Below are 18,572 nucleotides of genomic sequence, written 5' to 3'. Positions count from 1 at the left end.
TCTTCTCTTTTTTTGTGGGGTAAAATTGAATTTATGTTAGGCCTTGTCGATTTGATAGATAGATAGATGATAGATAAATAGATAGATAGATAGACAGATAGACAGATAATATATGCAACCCTGCCTCCCATTTTGGTTCCTAAGTAAAATGGATACAAAGATGAAAAACTACATACCTCCCTGACATTTTGCCTGCAAGGAAATTCCTCTTGGGCCTCAAGATCTTTACCCTGAAGCATTTCTGTTAAATTTCACCATGGCTGTGTGATAAGCTCTCTTCACAGGTACAGGGACATAGGTCAGAACTCAAAGTAATCCCTCTGCCCACAGGAAAGAAATGGATATCTGATTGTTTCCTCTGCCCTATTTTCTACTTTAGCTTTTGTAAAAATACAGATTCATTGAGCCAGACAAAGACATCAAGAACTGTTCCTTACTACCTAGCCCCACACAAAAATTCTGTATTTCTCAATATCACACCCTTTTTCCTTTAAATATTGAAGCCCTCAAAATCATCTTTGGAAAAAGACACATAACTTTCTCTCAGAAACAGGTGCTTAACTTTGCCAAATAAACCTTCTAAAATGATTGAGACATGTCTCAGCCATTTTCATTGATCAACTATATATAATAGTATGTGTATATATGTAATATATGTAACATATATTATATATTGACTATATAATAGATTATATAATATTTATAATAGTATGTATGTATAGAATAGTCTATATATATAATAGTATGTGTATATATAATATATACATGAAATATATTATGTGTTGACTATAGTCAACACATAATATATGATAGATTATATATATTATTATGGACTATGTATATTATAGACTATATATAGTCAAATGACTTTAAATCACTATTTATTTTTAAAGTTTTCTCTTGCCTTTCTGACTTCAATGTAAAGTTTGGTATTCTTAAGAGTACAGCTCAATTAACTAATTTTTATATGTGTGTATAATCCTATTACCACTACCTGTATTAAAATAAAGACTATTTCCACTCTAAAGAAGAAATGGTAATATATTTCTTTTTCTTATCCATTGCAAGGTTCATGGCTGAGGCATCGATTAAAAAGAAGAGATTAACAATAAAAAAGCACAAAAATGTATTTGTTACAAGGTTTATGTGACACTGAAATGAAGACCCAAACAGGTAAAACTGTGCATGTTTGCGTGTGTGTGTGTGTGTGTGTGTGTGTGTCTGTGCATGTATATGTATATATACAAACATATTTGTACACAAAAATATAAACAAATATGTGTTTATATGTATTTACACACACACACACACACACACACACACATATATATCCACACACACACATATTTTTTGTTGTTGTTTTCTTAGAAACAGTTTCACTCTTTCACCAAGGCTGGAGTGCAGTGACGTGCTCATAGCTCACTGCAGCCTCAAACTTCTGGACTCAAGTGATTCTCACACCTCACCGTCTCAAGAGTGAGATTACAGGTAAGGGTCCCAGCACCTGGCCCCAGAAAACTGTGTATTTTTATAATCAGTCATGCAGAAGTATGACTGGAGGACAAAGCGTGTGATCCAACGGTAATAAGCTATGAAAACCTAACAAGGCCTCTCTGTTAATATTCTTCTTGGCTTCTTTGGTGTCCTTCCTTTTCTTTTCTTTTTTTTTCTTTTTTTTTTTTTTTTTTTTTTTTTGAGACGGAGTTTCAATCTTGTTACCCAGGCTGGAGTGCAATGGCACGATCTCGGCTCACCGCAACCTCCGCCTCCTGGGTTCAGGCAATTCTCCTGCCTCAGCCTCCTGAGTAGCTGGGATTACAGGCACGTGCCACCATGCCCAGCTAATTTTTTTTTTTTTTTTTTTTTTTGTATTTTTAGTAGAGACGGGGTTTCACTATGTTGTCCAGGCTGGTCTCAATCTCTTGACCTCGTGATCCACCAGCCTCGGCCTCCCAAAGTGCTGGGATTACAGGCTTGAGCCACCGCGCCCGACCCTTCCTTTTCTTTAGGTATAGGTAGAACCCCTTGGGAATATAGATCTTATGATCTACTTTAGAAGAAGTTCAGATAGTTACTTTACAGCTTGATTTAGGGGAGAAAAGAAAGAAAGGTAAAGCAAATGGGACAATAACCTTCCTACTTTTGCTGTTTCCTTAGATGCCAAGATGACATATTTTGGAGTACTGTGACCTGAATTTTACTCCACCATAACAGAAGTCTCCCTCATGTCACCTCTCAGTCAACACCCTCTCAATGGTAACCACTATTCTGATCTCTAGCATAACAGAGTAGTTTGGCTTATTCTTGAAATTCAGATAAATGAAATCATTTATCTGAATTTTCACTTATAGTGTCTTGCTTCTTTTACTCAAGTTTATATCATTGAGATTCATTTATGCTGTGGCTTATAATAGTTTATTAATTTCTTTTTTAGACTGGGTTTGTTCTGTTAACCAGGGTGGACTGCAGTGGTGTGATCACAGCTCACTACAGCCTCAAACTCCTGGGCTCAAGCAATCTTTTTGCCTCAGCCTTCTGAGTACCTGGGACCACAGGTGTGTACCACCATGCCTGGCTAAATTTTTTATTTTTTTTACTTTTTATAGAGACAGGGTCTCACTGTTTTGACCAGGCTGGTCTCTAACATTTGGGCTGAAATGATTCTCTGCCTCAGCTTCCCAAAGTGTTGAGATTACAAATGTGAACGACTTCGCCTGGCCAATTTTTCTATTGCAATTTTAAATCCCATTGTATAAATACATAAAAATGTATTTATTCATTCTACTATTGATGAAAGTTTGAGTTGTTTTCAAACTTTTTGGCTGTTTACAAACTCTACATTAATATTGTTGTACATTATTTTAGTAGCTAGAAATAAAAATTTCCATTAGGTAATGTGGAATTTTTGTATGATGATATGTATTTATATTGATATTTAATACATGTTACTAATAGATTTCAAATGAGATTATAACACTTGACACTCCCATGGACAATGTATGAAAATTTGAGTGTCTACACAGTCTTTTTAAAACTTTATAGAACATATTTTTAAAAAAATATTAGTTTTGTGGTGAAAGAATAGTGGCATTTTACTATAATTTTAATTTGTATTTTTCCAATGGAAAAAATGGACTAATACAAAGGATATTTCTTTTTCTTTTACAGTATCAGCATCCAATTGACTTGACACCATGTATTAATAACTATCCTTTACTTAATTTCATGGATTCTTTCTTGTAACTAAGATGTCTATACATTTGCTGGTTTGATTCTCAACTCTATTCTTCTTCATTGGTCTTCTTTTTCTTTCTTTTGCCAGTAATACACTTATATTTATGAACGTTATATATCTTGATATGTAATATGGACTGAATTGTTTTCCTTCCCAATTTATAAGTTGAAGTCCTAAACCCAAATGTCACCCTATTTGGAGGTAGAGCTTTTAAGGAGGTATTTAAGACTAAGTGGGTCTTAAGCATGGAATCCTAATCTGATAGGACTAGTGTCCTTACAAGAAGAGGAAGAAACATCAGAGAGTGTGCTTTCTGTGTTTCTGTCTCTCTGTATATACTTATGCACAGAGGAAATAAAGTGTAAGAACACAGTCAGAAGGCAACTGTCTGTAAGCCAGGAAGAAATGCCTTATCAGAAACTAACCCTGCCAGCATCTGGATCCTAGACTTTGAGATAATAAATTTCTTTTGTGTAAACCACCCAATCTGTAGTGTTTAGTTATGGCATCCTAAGCAAACTAATACAATACTATAGTTTCTCCTTATCCGCAATTTTGATTTTCATGGTTTCAGTTACCTGTGGTTCAGTAAAATAAGATATTGAGACAGAGCGAGAGAGAGAGAGAGAGAGAGAGAGAACAAATTCACATACCTTTATTACAGAAATTTTTATAATTGTTCTGTTTTATTATTAATTATCATATTGTTATTAATGTCTTACTATGCTTAATTTATAAAATAAATGTTATCATAGGTATATATGTATAGGAGAAAATAGTACACCTAGGGCTTGGTGTTAGCCATAATTTCAGGCAACTATTTTGTGTCATAAAACATATTCCCTGCAGATAAAGAAGTCCTACTACACCCATTAGTGTAATTCCTTGCATTTTATTCTTTTTCACATAGATTTTAGAATCAGATTTTCAATTTATGCTCACAAAAACATAAAAACTTTGTTGAATTTAATTAAAATTACGTTGAATCTATAACTCAAAATAAGAATTTTTATGATAGAAAAATTGTCTCATGAATTAGCTATATTCCTTCATTGGCTTACATTCTTTTTAATCACTCTCAGCAGTGTTTTATTGTTTTCAATTTAAATATATTAGATGTATTTGTTTATATTTATTCCTAGACAGCTGATACTTTTAATGCTATCATATATGATAATTTTACTATTTTAATTTCAAATTGTTTATTGAAAATATACTTACATTGAACTTTTATATATGTACCTTATGTCATGGATCATGGCTAAATTTCCTTATTAATTCTACTATTTACTTTGTGGATTGTTTTGGGTTTTTGATACATAGAATCATGTCATCTAGATAAGTGAAACTTTTCATCTTATTGCACTGGAAAGGACTTGCAGTATATTGCTGAAAATAAGGAAATGACTATACAATATTTCATAATCATACAAAATATTACCAAAAACTTTTTAAAGGATATTTTTAAATAATTGATCTTTTATAATCACTTTTATGAGATATTTTTAAGTAACAAATAAATTTTGGATTTTTAAAATGCTTTTCCCACAGCTGTTGAGGTGATCATATTACTTTTATCATTTATTCTGTTAATATAGTAAACTATATTAATTTATTTTCTAATATTAAATCAACCACATTATGGTAGTTATAATCAAATCTGTTTTATATAACCTAGATTTAATTTATCAATATGTGCCTTTGGTTTTTTGTATCTATATTGATGAGAGATATTTGTCTGTAATTTTTTTATGTCTTCATCAGACATTTATCTCAAAGTTATTCTGACCTCATAAAATCAGGTGAGCAATGTTCCGTATTTTTCTACATTCTGGAAGAGTTGGATAAATTTTGTTATTTTTTTTTTTTTTTTTTTTTTTTTGAGACGGAGTTTCGCTCTTGTTACCCAGGCTGGAGTGCAATGGCGCGATCTCGGCTCACCGCAACCTCCGCCTCCTGGGTTCAGGCAATTCTCCTGCCTCAGCCTCCTGAGTAGCTAGGATTACAGGCACGTGCCACCATGCCCAGCTAACTTTTTGTATTTTTAGTAGAGACGGGGTTTCACCATGTTGACCAGGATGGTCTCGATCTCTCAACCTCGTGATCCACCCGCCTCGGCCTCCCAAAGTGCTGGGATTACAGGCTTGAGCCACCGCGCCCGGCCTTGTTATTTTTTTAATTAAATATTTGGAAGATTACACCAGTAAGTCATTTGTGTGTGGATTTTTCTTTGTAGAATAAATTTATTTGTAAAAATTTAATTATTTAATACGCACAAGACTTTTCAGGGTTCTCTATTTCTCCATGTTCTTTTAAGGTAAATTTTCAAGAAGTTTATGAATTTGTGAATTTATTTAAAATTGTCAATTTTATTAACAGGAAACTTCATATTTATTTTTTGAAATGTATAGAAATTTTTTTTTTCAAGAGGTCCCAGCCCCACTTCATTGTCGAATTTAAAACTCAAGAGTCAATTCTTGGGGTTCCCAGGCAACCCTTCCTCGAGCCCACTCACTAGGGGCCAACCCTAGATCTTGAAAGCCAAGGTGAGTCCATCGCCCAGGGGCAGGAGACTGATGTAGACCCTGACGTCCCGCCGGATGCGTTCCTTTAGGTTCCGCACACATTTGGCCGCCAAGTCCCCCTGCGGAGGTGTGGCACCTTTCCGTTCCACAGGACTCCGAGGATGGCAAGGATGTCTCCTAGCTCCAGCAGCTGCAGGCAGCGCTCGTAGTGGGCGGCGCAGTTCTCCTTGTCCGCGTCTGCCACCGCCACGTCGAAAGTGCCAGCTTTGTCCGCTGCCCGCAGCTCGTCCAGGGTCTCCAGGGCGGACTTCAGCCGGAGGTCGATCTTGAGCTCCGCCTCAGCCTACCTCCACAGGGGCCGCCCCAGCTCCACGGGCTGCGTGTCCACCTCGCAGGTCACCATGCGCCCATCCGCGGGCAGCGCGGGGCGGAGTAGCCCGTGAAGGTGCCCAGATCCAGCGCCTTCTTAGCCTGTATGAGCCGCGCCTGGTTGGCTAGGAGCTGGGCCTGCTCGCAGGTCATCATAGAATCCCCCTGCGACTGCTCCACGGTCAGCGCCGGGTGCTCCTGTATGGGAGATACTGCCACAGGCGGCCGTTCTCGCCGGGAAGCAGGCGCAGCTCTCGCAGGCCTCGCCATTAAGGCCATGGCCTCCCTAGGAAGAGGCTAGTGGCAAAGGCAGTGCCCAGCGTGGCTGAGCCCAGGGCCAGTGCAGCGAGCACGGAGAGCCGGGGCACCCGTGGGGTCATGGCGCGGGCAGGAGGCTGCGGGAGGCGGTGGCAGGCCCAATGTCTAGAAAATTTTTAATGATGTCCTTTTAAAATTTGATACTGCTATTTTATTTTTTTCTCTTGTTTTGATGAGTGTTGTAAGAGGTTTAATCCTTTTTAATCTTTCAAAAATAAATATTCGGTTTTGCTATTTTTTTCTAGTGTATATTAACTTTCTATTTTATTTATTTTGCTTCTAATTTTATTTTTTTCTACTTCATTGCATTTTAATGTGCTGTTAATTGTTTATGATCTTAGAAACGAAGCTTAGATCATTTATTTAATATATTTTTCTTTATTTTATTTCATATTTAGAGGTGGTGTCTCACTATATTGCACATTTTGGCTTGAAGTCGTGAGCTTAAGCAATCCTCTTGCCTCAGCCTTCTAACCAGCTGGAATTACAGGCATATACCACCATGTCTGGTTTTAATTTTTATATTGTAACTTAAGGCTATACATTTGTCTCCAATTCTTTTATAGCTGTGTTCCACATGTTTTTTATATGCCTTATTTTAATTTTCATGCACTTAAACTTATATTTTAGTTCATGTTGTGATTGGTTTTTTGATCCATATGTTATTTAAATGTGTTGTTTAATTTTCAAAAAGTGATTATTCTTAAAAGTTTTCTTTATATTATTGATTTCTAGATTTTTTCACTGTGGTCGGAGACAATAATTTCTATGACTTTAATTCTTTGACACATATTAAGAGTTACCTTAAATGCCAAGTAAGATATATCTTGGAAAATGTTCCATGTGTACTTCAAGCAAATATCTACCTGGCATATGTTTGGCGTAGAGTTCTTTATATGGAATTAAGTTCAAATCTTCCGTATTGTTTACAATTTTTTGTTCTGCTTCTTTCGATCAGTTACTGCGTGTGAAAGCCTCCTACTGTGACTGTAAATTCGCCTCTTTCTATTTTCAGTTGTGTCAAGTTTTGCTTTACATATTTTGAGCTTAAATTATGAGGTACATAAACATTTAGAATTGTTTTAGCATCCTTTTCAATATATCCTTTCATCATTAAGACATCTGTGTCTTAATTTCTCTAACATTTTTTTGACCTAAAGTTTACTTCGTCTATATTAATTTAGCTATAGCAACTTTTGTTTGCTTAGTGATGTTATAACATATCATTTTCATTCTTTTACTTTAAACTTTGCTGTTTCATAAACACAACCAGAAGTTCACAATTTTTTTTATTACATTAAACCTGAGAATCTCTGTTTTTGAACAATTAGTAGGTATCTGTTTAATTAATTGTCAATTACATGTCACTGTCATAGCGTCCTTTTTTTCTTGCCTGAAGTGTTCTATTTATGATTCATTATAAACATGTTAACTTTATGATCTCTTTTATACTATTTTATTACTTCTTATAACTAGAAAATAAATTCTCATGTTTGTTTCTTTTGCTGGATTTCTTTTCTTATTATTTATATCCTCAAATGACACAACATTTTTACTGAGGTCTTCTTCAGTGAAAGTAATCTCTCTTTATTCCCCGATAAAAACCCGTATATAATAGTTTTTCTAGAGAAGATTTTTCCCATTATATTTCCAGTGGTTTTACCTGCATGGGACAGATTTTCTCTTCATTTTTAATGTCTAAACTTGAGATTATTGCACTAAATGAGTAGCATTAATTTAGAACTTGCACCTAGGACAGCCTTACACTTTCAATTTCTCATAAGATGTATTTTTTCTTTCTGAGAACCCAAGAATTGCTTATGAATAGGAATTTTCCAATCTTTATTCAGTGATTGAATAAAAATCAAAAGTCCTGGTTAATTCAGATGCCCAGGACCAACATTCTGCACTGGGCAGGACTGAAGCCATGCATTTGCTTTGTTTCTAAATACAGCCAGTGCTCGACTTACGACCACGATTGGTTCTGACAGACCGGTTGTAACACAATTTGGTCGTAAGTTGAGTAGGCTGTATGTACAGTACTGTGAAATGATGTTAGAAAAATCTTTAAGTCGTATTTTATCATAATTTTCTTTCATTGTTGTTATATATCATAATTTTCTTTGTTCATTTTGTGCCATTTGTATCGTCTCTACACCATTTTGTTTCTTATTTTTACATTCGTCAGGTTTAAGTAAAACACTGCATTACCAGTACAACTGTTTTAATATTTGCAAAACATACAAAATTACAAAATAAAGGTGCATACAAAAATACAAAATACAGGTGTAAAAAATACCATAGGAAACATTTTCCCAATTGCAAAATGTATCAAAATATATAAACATGTACGAAACATTTTATTGGCAATTCCTCTTGGTAGACATCTTGGGAGGGGTTTGATGAAAAATATCCAAGACACAAAACACAAATTGCTGTACCAAGTCTGGGATAACAGTTGAAATGGTGCATGCAGAGATGGGAGTACTGTTGGAAGCTGGTCCGCACTGTCGTACGCCCAGCTGGGAAACGTTTGCGCTGCCAGACGCGGAGCAGTTGTGGCTAGCGATTGTGGTCGTAAAGTCGAATGATCGTAAGTTGCATAGGTCGTAAGTCAATCAATACCTGTATTGAAAACCAGGCCCTTTGCCATTGGTCTAAGATCCATCAGGACAACTATAGTATTTGCCTTAATTTACTTTTCTGGCTTTGTTTCTAGCAGCTGGGTGTTTCTTTATCTTTCAATCTCAGCTACAAATATGTACAAGTGATATTTACAAGTACAGAAGATTTTGTAGAACGGCTCCAACAATTAGGAAACAGAAAGCCTAATAAAAGTAAGATTTTCCAAGAGCACCGTGACTTATTACTAACTGGAAAAGCATATGCTTTGGATGTTTGCTAAAAGTGCATCTGCAAATGGTGAAAACACAGCTCAAAATTAAATATTGTTAATTACTACATTAATTTAAAACTGCATGGGAAAACAGAGTAATTAAGGTTAATTGCAAATCCTTACAACGAGAATGTAGAAATTACAGCAGGGGAGCTATAGGGATATATTTTTTTTTCTAATAGGCTACATTATTATTATCATGTATTAAACAAGACACTGCATGTCTTTGTTCTCAAATTTTAGGTACTTCTTTCAATTTGAATCATCTGTTTAAGATCACTGTTCTTCAGCTAATCTATTTTTAAGGAAATAATATCATTTTATACTTCTGCAGTGCCCAAACACTTCCTATATCCTGTCAAGCAGACAACACTTTTAGGAAGCTGGCAACCTGAACAGAAACACACAGTTTACTAGATTTTGTTTGTTTCACCTTTTTTTATTTGTAAGTTACTACACTGGCTGAAGAAAAATTAAAAAACACTTTTATTTGTATTTGAATTCTCTATTAATACGTTCACAAATTCTTTAATCAATTTTGAGATTATGCCTAAAAGATGTTTTAAGGACATTTGCTGTAATCATACTTTGTTAAAAAACACAAATTAAACATAGTTGGAACTCAAATAAGTGAAAGTTGTCCCAAATCTGCCTTTGTTACTTTTATATGGTGTACAACTAAACACTCTTCCACTATTTTTTGATCTCCAGCTATCTAAACAACAACATGGCATTTTATTCAGGATTAAATAAAAATTGCATAGGATACATGAAATTAACACAAATGGCTGAAAAGTTAAAATACATTCTAATGAATGTTTAGAGTTTATTTCATAGTATCAATGGGACAGGTAGAAAAAGTACGAATTTAAATTGTGATCAATTCTTTGAATCAATAAAATGATCTCTATGTGCAATTAATTTTCCTTGTCTCCCTTCCTATTATACTTTTAATTTTTATCTACTTAATTACCTGTAGCTTTTTTCATGTATCTTCCACATACACTTTATAGTATGTGTTGAAAAATGTGCGCTTTGAATGAAGAGACCTTCCAAACAGGCTTCGTGTGAGCAACATAGCTGTTTATTCACCTGGGTGCAGGTGGGTTAAGGCCGAAAAGGGCATTAGCAAAGGGCAGCAAGATAGGAGTTGTTTTTATAGGTTCCGGAAGTTTTTTTGAGGGGTGAGGATGTTGCAGAGTAAGTTCAGTTATAGTGGTGGGGGTAGGGGCAAAGAGTATACATGACTACAAGTTCAGTTACAATGGCAGGATTGGTTGAGAGGTATTTAAGTTATCATAAGAATAGTTAAGATGGCAGGATTGGGTGAGGGGCTTGTCTGGGGAAGCTCTGCTAGGTGATCAGGGACAGTGGCCAATGCAGTCAGCGGTGGGAGACATAAGCTGTGGCAAGCAGGACTTCAGACTTTCAGGCTCCAGGCTTGCATATGGAGACTTGACATAATGTTCCTGAATGGTAAAGTTTCTCTCTATCTAATTCTTGGATTTTGTTATGCACAGGCTATGTATATGCACACATGTGTGCGCGCACACACACACACACACGCACACACATCTGAAAAATTGGAAGTTGAAGAAATTAAAAAGATACAGTTTTGGTGACCTTCTATGGAGTAGCTTCTCCACTTTAAATATCTATAAAGTTTAACAGAGAAAAAAAAATAAATATACATTAGTGATGATAGTGCATATATGTAATTTGAAAGCCCTGAAAAAAATGTATAGCTTATGTACACACCAGTTATATTAACTTACTTAGTTTATTTAAAAATGTCTTTTACTTTATTTTGAAGGAAGTCAATTAAGAAAAAGAATACAAATAATAAATTAATAATAAGTAAACCTGGTTCCTAGTCCTTACTCTGTTATTGTATTAGTCTGTTTTTATGCTGCTGATAAAGAAATACCTGAGACTGAGCAATTTACAAAAGAAAAAGATTTAATTAAAGTTTCACAAGGCTGAGGAGGCCTCACAATTATGGCAGAAGGTATAAAGAAAAGAGTTTCTCGGGCTGGGCGCGGTGGCTCAAGCCTGTAATGCCAGCACTTTGGGAGGCCGAGGCGGGTGGATCACGAGGTCAAGAGATCGAGACCATCCTGGTCAACATAGTGAAAACCCATCTCTACTAAAAATACAAAAAATTAGCTGGGCATGGTGGCGTGTGCCTGTAATCCCAGCTACTCAGGAGGCTGAGGCAGGAGAATTGCCTGAACCCAGGAGGCGGAGGTTGCGGTGAGTCGAGATCACGCCATTGCACTCCAGCCTCGGTAACAAGAGCGAAACTCCGTCTCAAAAAAAAAAAAAAAGAAAAGAATTTCTCTTAGTGGCCGACAAGAGAAGAGAGATTGTGCAGGGAAACTCCCCTTATAAAACCATCAGATCTTGTGAGACTTATTTATTATCATGAGAACAGCATGGGAAAGGCCTGCCCCATGATTCAATTACCTCCCACCAGTCTCTCCTATAACACGTGGGAATTCAAAATGAGCTTTAGGTGGGAACACAGCCGAACCATATTATTCTGCCCTAGCTCCTCTCAAATCTTATATCTTCACATTTCAAATCCAATCATGCCTTCCCAACAGTCACCCAAAGTCTTAACTCATTTCAGCATTAACGGAAAAGTCCACAGTCCAAAGTCTCATCTGAGACAAGGCAAATCCCTTCCACTTATGAGGCTGTGAAATCAGCAAGTTAGTTACTTCCTAGATACAATGAGGGTAAAGGCGTTGGGTAAATACTGCTGTTCCAAATGGGAGAAATTGATCCAAATAAAGGGGTAACAGGTTCCATGCAAATTCAAAATCTAGTGGGACAAATCTTAAAGCTCCAAAATGATATTTGACTCCGTGTCTTATATCCTGTTCCTGCTCATGCAAGAGGTGAGTTCACATGGCCTTGGGCAGCTCTGGGTCTGTGGCTTTGCAGGATCTAGCCTCCCTCCCAGCTGCTTTCATGGGCTGGTGTTGAGTGTTTGTGGCTTTTTCAGGTGCACCACGCAAGCTGTTGGTGGATCTACCATTCTGGGGTCTGAAGGAAACTAGAGAATAGTTGGATAATTACCAGAGACTTAGTAGGGTAGTGAGAGGGTGGAATAAAAGTTGGGATGGTTAATCGTTACAGAAATAGTTACAAAGAATAAGTATGTTCTAGCATTTGATAGCACAGCAGAGAGACTATAATCAAAAATCATTTAGTTATGCAGTTTAACATAACTAAAAGAGTATAATTTGATTGTTTATAACACAAAGAATAAATGTTTGAGGTGATGGATACTCCATTTAGCCTAATGGGATTATTACACATTGTATACCTGTATCAAAATATCTCATATACAGCTATTTTTTACTCACAAAAATTAAAAATAGTTTTAAATAAAAACTCAATGGGAGTTTTTCACAAATGATTATTTCACAAAAATAAAAACTAAATGCATTCTACGATGAAGCATATATGAATAAAAATATTTTCTAAATACATAAATTATTTGGAACCCAATAAATATAATGCCATCATGTAAATTACTTTTTTGTAAGTTAGAAAATAAAATACACAACTGTTATTCAAAACATTGGATCTTTAATAATTGGATACTGCCAAACTATTTGTGATTACTCTTTTGAATGTATGACAGACATGACATTCTGTTTATTGCTAAATATAACAATTCACATTATATATTATAAAGGCTTGCTAAAATGTTTCTGGAGTTTTAGTTGGAAAAAATAAATGCCTGCAATATTGATTGGAAATCTGCCATGGTCTTCAATTTTTTAAAATTAATGGCTACGAAATTAAAATTATTTCCCCCCACAAGCTTAGTTTATTGTATGTAAAGTTGGTAAATTCAGAATCCTAATAAACAGCACAGAACCAAAAATGTGCAATAAAAAAAATAATTCTCAGAAAATATCATTCAAATTTAATTAAACCAATTTATTTCCAGTTTTTATTTTTTCTCCTTTGTAGTATTCTTTCACTCTGCCACTTCTGAAGTCAGTCTAGAGGATAGATTACTGACGGATTTTCCATAATCCCATCAAGATTACTTTGAATTATTTGCAAACTGTTTTTTCTAGCCAGTTTTTTATTCACCTCTTTCTCTAAAAAGTAGAAACCTGAAAGTAATCTGCTAAGGAGTCTTGTAGGAATGCTCACAAATCTCAGGCAGATAAATTACATCAAGTCACTGCCCATACATAATCCTAAAGATACTGGCCTCTAAGAAAGTGTGTCTGGCAACAAAGTTGCCAGGCAGTCTACAGTGCAAAGCAATTTTTAGTCCACTGGCCAAGAGGATTTAGTTCCACTGGCTTTGAGTTAGTGCAAAAGAGCTCCAGCTGGCACATGTAGTGAAAAAGGAATGAAAGGTGTGTTGTTGTTGTTTGTTTTTTTCTCTATTACAGAATATGACAGAAAATGGAAAGCAATTTTTTAAAACATGTATTCTGTGTCTGTGTGTGTGTGCACATGTATGTTTGTGTGTATGTGTAAAGACTTTATTTCTGTGATCTATACTTGGAGAGAAAATGCCATTGACTACTTATCCATTAACATCCATCTTAATTCTTATATCAGGAAATTTAAAAATCCCTAGAATTAATTTTTAGTTGATTTCAAATCAAGTATCAATCAGTTACTAGACTAAAAATTATTGGGTACTCCTAATGCTAAAATGACATAAGGAGAATTACTGTGGCTAATCATCTTTAGAATTAGAAGATTTTTAAACTTTTCATGGTTTCTTTCCCTTTGTTCTTGTAGTTAAAACTCATTTTGTTCACACATCCTGCATTTTTTTCTCATTTCACAAAATGTCATCTGAACATCAGTTTCTAAAAATAATTTTTAGTATGCCTGGCTTCATATTGATCAGGTCGTTGAAATAAGGAGATCTCACAATCACTTACCCCTCATGAAAATAAATGGTTGTTTATACGTGGATTTCTCTTTGATAACTCTGTAAGTTTCTTGAGAGTGAGGCTAAATATCAGTCATTTTTGTAATACCATTATCAAACATTACTTTCCACATACGACAAGTACTTTATAAATGTAGAAATAATAAATGAATAAATCAATGCATTCACATTCGTAGAAAGTTACATAGAAAATTCTGTAAGGTAGAAATATGCCATTAAACATCATGAATAATTAATCATTTAAGAGTGTTTTCCCTATTAATATAAAGAGAAATATTTTAATTGAACGATGGCTCTAATTAGTCAATATTTTTCTTTCAGGTTTGAATCAGAGTTATACTTTGAAAGTCATTTTTTGGTAAGTGTTTGTAGGGTAGCAAAAAATGACTTTTGGCCAATCCCGCAGACTCAAACCTGTAATCACAGCACTTTGCAAGGCTGAGATGGGAGAATTGCTTGAGCTCAGGCATTTCAGACCAGCCTGGGAAACATAGCACAACCCCATCTTTATTAGACACAATGACTTTTCTTCACCCTTCTAGTTCCTTTGGCTAAACTATGAATTAAACTGACATAACAGGAGAAAATAAAAAGCATGCTTAATTACATATATCTGCATGGAAGTCCCACAAAATATGAGAATCAAAGAACGATGAGATCACTGATGTTTATATAGCATCCCGAGCTATAGAGAAGTATAAGGGCTTGGTGATTCTGGGTGGTGGTGGCAACAAGTTAACGGGAGGATAAGGAAAGAAATGCATGGTGGATACGGGTTGTTTTGTTATGTGAATAAAAAGTCTCAGGTGATAAAACCCTTTTTGAAGCAGTTCTCAGAAGAATAAGTGAGAGTCTGTTTGGGCCTGAAGCCACAGCAGTCTTCTCTCCTTTGGTACAAATTTATCTTCCCTGTTGACAATATTTCTGTGGAGGGGATTCATGACAATGGAGTTCTTTTTAGAAGACCCATCTTTAAGCAAATGAATGGAGCTCTGAGAAAGCCTCTGCCAGCATTACCTGTTCCCCAAGTGACTTAGATCAAAGTAATAAAGATACCAAATCACCATATTTTATCGTGATATTTTCTGAATTTCTGAATTTTTATTATTTTCAATTCATTAGCCATGGTTTAGGACATAGAAGTTACTAAATTTAATAGGTAATTTAAAACGTAATTATATTGATGTTTTCTTTCAGAAACATTTTTCGAAGATAAGTAACAAAGAAAGATGACCAGTTTTAATTTTAAGTTTTTTTTTTTTTTTTTTTTTTTTCCTATCTACCATCCCATGTAAAGAGATTGAGTAAACAAATGGCCTGAAGGCTGGCAACCATCAGCTAGCATTAGTAAACTTTTATAATCTGAAAATGATTTACTATTATTTCTATTTTCTTATTATACTTCAAATTATCTCCTTTTTACTAAGGAGAATATAATGTTTTCTAAAAAATAGGTTGCAGATCACTTTATGGCTAAAGAGACAATATAAAGGGATATAAATTTTATTAGTAAATTATGGACATATTTTTCTTTTCCAGAATGCACATTTCGAACATTTAGATGTGGGGAAAGAAGCACTCATAGTATTTAAAGTATAAACATTAATAAATTAGCAAATCACTAGGCTGCCTTAACATAATTTTAGAAAAAAATATAGAAAATATTTATTATGTAAAATGTATTACAATTAACCTTTTAAGAACATTGAATAATACCAAAAGTTATTTTTAATCACTGTATAAGAACACATTCAACAAATCTGTAGTAGCAAAGAGAAATTATTAATATTAGTTTATTTCAAATTCTGTAGTCATGACTACCTCTGCTTGAGTTGAGTTTGATGTGCAAAAATTTACAATTTTAAAATACCCATTACTTATTTATTTATGAATGTTATTGTGAGTGGCCTATATATAGTGTAGTGTTTGTTCATACGTGATTAGAGAAATATCTTAGGGCACATTTGACAGATCAAAATTCATAAAGTTTATATACTTTGATGGAAATTTCAATATATTTGAAACTATAATTTAACTTTATTAAATCTATTTTTAATGTATACTTTATGTATTTTTTGTGATAGCAAATGCAATTCAGAAGGCTTTTTTAACATTGGCATTGATAAAAGAGTCTGTTATAAACTTCAATTTGAACTGTGTTAATTTGTCTGCATTCATACGTATGTCCCATTACCTACCTGTTAATTCATTTACTCAGTAAGTCAGCATCCTTTTTCTGGGCACCAAACTAGGTACTAGAGATATAAAGATGAATAATATTTTATTTTTTCCAGAAGCTTACTGCTTAGCATGGGAGATGTTGGAATAAATAAAACATGAAGGACATTATAGGAATGCTGTGAAAGCTCAGAAGAATGAGAGTCCAAGAATGGTCGTATAAAAATTGTACTCGATCTGGTTCTTAAATAATAAATTGGAAAATTTTATGTTTAAAAAAGTTGGTGAAAGTAAAATTTTATGAAAAAGAAAGGGCATGTGCAAAGGCCCTAGATATTTAGGTCAAAAACTTCAAAGGGCAATTAAAATTGCTCTGTAGTTGCATCATAAAATGACCAATTTTATTAGTTAATTAAATGTGAGGCTTTAGAGATAAGAGAAGTTGAATTTGTTCTCTAATTTTTAATTTAAAAGACTAAGGAGATTATGATAAAGTTAACTCTTTTAAAATGGATAAAGAATGAGGGAAAGTAGTGCGTTTTGTTTTCCACATAATTCATTTGTCCAATTTGAAAACAGTAAAGTGATGATGTCCAGAGTGTCTTTGAAAAGATGGGACTGTAAATCGTTTTTGCCTATTAGGAAAAACATGTTGATTTGGAACTGAAAGCAGGTCTAGTCACTCAGTGCTGTGTAATTAACAAGAGAGAGGTCTTGTACAAAGAAAGTGACTTTAATTCCAAAGGCAGTTTAGGGGCAGAAGTACAGATCTCTTGCCTTTAAGGATAACACTTCACGTTTGAAGCAGAATGTGGAACTTTTTAAAAGGAAGGAGAGGAAGGGATCAAGGGTGTGGAATCTGCATGCTACTTCAGTGTATGAGGTCCTGGCCAGTCAAGTTGGCAATCTCGTGGGCAGAAATAGGTTGTAAAGGTGGACAAAATCTTTCCAGAGGAGAGAGAGTAGCAGGCATGCTTTTGACTGTCATCTTTTGAGGCAACCTCCTGGTGGGTGACAGTTCTATAGAACACATCTTTGTTCTAAAAATTGATTCTAATCTCTCAAAGCAACATCCTCGTGGGTAGGAGTTTCATGTTGGAGCACATAGATGAACTTACCCTGTGCAGAGTGTCTGGTGAAGAGAAAGTAAAATATTATATTTGCATGTCTAAAGGACTAAGTAGAAAGATTTAGCCCTTTAGAACAGGGAGAATAAAGAAACGAGAAAATACCAAAAAAAAAAAAAAAAAAAAAAAGGAACACGTTTTCTATTTCATAGAAAAATGAGGTTAATAAGGTAGTTTTTTTTGTTGGTATCTGACAAACAATGGAGAAGTATTGTGCCAGCAAATAGGGGCAGGATTTTTCAACCTCAACACTTTAAAAATTTTGGAGGAGGTAATTCTTTTTTTTTTTTTTTTTTTTTTTTTTTTTTTGAGACGGAGTTTCGCCCTTGTTACCCAGGCTGGAGTGCAATGGCGCGATCTCGGCTCACCGCAACCTCCGCCTCCTGGGTTCAGGCAATTCTCCTGCCTCAGCCTCCTGAGTAGCTGGGATTACAGGCACGCGCCACCATGCCCAGCTAATTTTTTGCACTTTTAGTAGAGACGGGGTTTCACCATGTTGACCAGGATGGTCTCGATCTCTCGACCTCGTGATCCACCCGCCTCGGCCTCCCAAAGTGCTGGGATGACAGGCTTGAGCCACCGCGCCCGGCGGAGCAGGTAATTCTTTATTGTGGGTGGGGAGCGCTGTCCTTTGTATAGGAAGACATTTATCAACCTCACTGACCTTAACACACTTGATGTCAGTAGCACTGGGCTCAAAGTTAAAAAAAAAAATTAAACTCCAAAAATTCCCAAATACCTCTTGGATATTATGGGGGTGGTGTGGGGAAGAAGAAAATTATTCCCAGTTGTGAAACACTGCTCTAGAAAGATGACCATTCTTAAGAATAAAGAAGATAAGTTTAACACGTATGATAAGACAGGCGAAAATTAATTTTTGGATATGCAAAGGAGATGGGAATCTGTGGGACTTTATAGGAATCTGGGAATCTGTGTAACTCATGGACAAGTTTCAAAAACAAGCAGGTTTTAAACTTGATCA

At 35.1% G+C, this 18,572-nt stretch overlaps 1 pseudogene; it reads right to left on the bottom strand.

Annotated features, from left to right (window-relative positions):
- Window positions 1-5,762: 5,762 nt before the first annotated feature.
- LOC101034787 (catechol O-methyltransferase domain-containing protein 1 pseudogene) lies at window positions 5,763-6,509 on the bottom strand (annotated as a pseudogene).
- Window positions 6,510-18,572: the final 12,063 nt, after the last annotated feature.

Source organism: Saimiri boliviensis, chromosome X (assembly GCF_048565385.1).
Source record: "Saimiri boliviensis isolate mSaiBol1 chromosome X, mSaiBol1.pri, whole genome shotgun sequence".
Lineage (NCBI taxonomy): Eukaryota > Metazoa > Chordata > Mammalia > Primates > Cebidae > Saimiri > Saimiri boliviensis.
The sequence above is the reverse complement of the archived record's forward strand: the minus strand, read 5'-3'. Positions and strand labels throughout refer to the sequence as shown.